This window comes from Formica exsecta, unplaced genomic scaffold (assembly GCF_003651465.1).
Source record: "Formica exsecta isolate Colony F162 unplaced genomic scaffold, ASM365146v1 scaffold348, whole genome shotgun sequence".
Taxonomy (NCBI): Eukaryota; Metazoa; Arthropoda; class Insecta; order Hymenoptera; family Formicidae; genus Formica; species Formica exsecta.
The window spans coordinates 101,381-102,607 of NW_021850733.1; the positions used below are offsets into that span (position 1 = coordinate 101,381).

Genomic DNA, 1,227 nt, shown 5'->3' on the forward strand with positions numbered 1-1,227 from the left:
CGGAAGCAGCTAAGCAATAAGAGCTTTAACGCTGGAGACCGACAAGTACCGTACGTACTGTAATGCCCGTATCAGACTACGCATTGAAGATTGAGATTGAAGATTGAAGATTAAAATTTGACCAATCAGGACAAAGAAGTTTTAGTCCCTTTTGTTCTGATTAGTCAAATTCCAATCTTTAATCTTCAATCTTCAATTTTCAATGCGTAGTCTGATACGGACTAAACGCTACGCATCTTCATGCAAACCTGCTTTGATTGGAATTTTTCATCATTTTCTTCCCGGCACCATCCGGCATCCGGCAATCCGGCATCCGGCCGCCAGTCGGATCTCTTCCCCCAGTCCCCCAATTCCCGTTTGATTAGATGTGATAGTGATAGTTTGATAGTGTGATTAGGTACTGCCGGACAGTTGATTGTAACACAGCGTGAATCTCAAGTCAGATTAGGATTCACGATATCTAAAAGATATCCATGAAATAAAAGAGGAAAAACTGTGTGCTCGTGTGTGAATTTGATTAGAGAAAGTTAGTTGAAATTTTATCTAAATACAATATTATTCCTTTCGTGATGTCATATTATCGTGAATAGTGAACAACGCACAAACAAGTTTTTCGTAAACTGATGTTATCTCTCATTTTAGATCCTTTCTTTCTTGGATTAATTTGCGGCCTGTAGAATGGAAACGGTTACTAGCAACGAAACGGTTATCGCTTCTGAGGTTAGTATATTTATCCTTTCTCACACGTAGAACTCTTAAAAAATGCGATGCTAATATAGTTAAAATTATCTCTTTCCGTTTAACCGATAAAAAAAAAGTTATTTAATATGTACATATATATTCTCTCTTTCTCTCTCTTAAGTAGACCTTGGTAAAAGGTAAATATGATTTGAAAGTCATTTCATGTTTAACCTTATTTGTGAGAGAAAGTTTTTATGAATATTTATGAAAGGTGAAATATCAAAGTTTAAATTACATATATAATCTTGAAAATAAAAATTAAGTTTTACTAGAATCGTTTATACATAAAAATTCAATTGTTTTGTTATTGTTGTTTAGTCAATTATAAATGTTTATTTAACAATTTATATAATTTATGTATTAATGTAGAAACTTATTTTTTATGTCATCATCTTACATACATACACACACACATACCCAAGAATATATTTATACTTCTACATATATAAGAGAAAACTCTATTTTATATTTATTGATTATTAATCT

At 32.1% G+C, this 1,227-nt stretch overlaps 1 long non-coding RNA gene across 1 annotated transcript; it reads left to right on the forward strand.

The window, feature by feature from the left end:
* The first annotated feature begins 268 nt into the window (after positions 1-268).
* Positions 269-721, forward strand: LOC115238552. The gene is made up of 2 exons (XR_003884513.1): positions 269-526; positions 643-721. It is a non-coding gene; the product is annotated as an uncharacterized LOC115238552 (long non-coding RNA).
* The last annotated feature ends 506 nt before the right edge of the window (positions 722-1,227 follow it).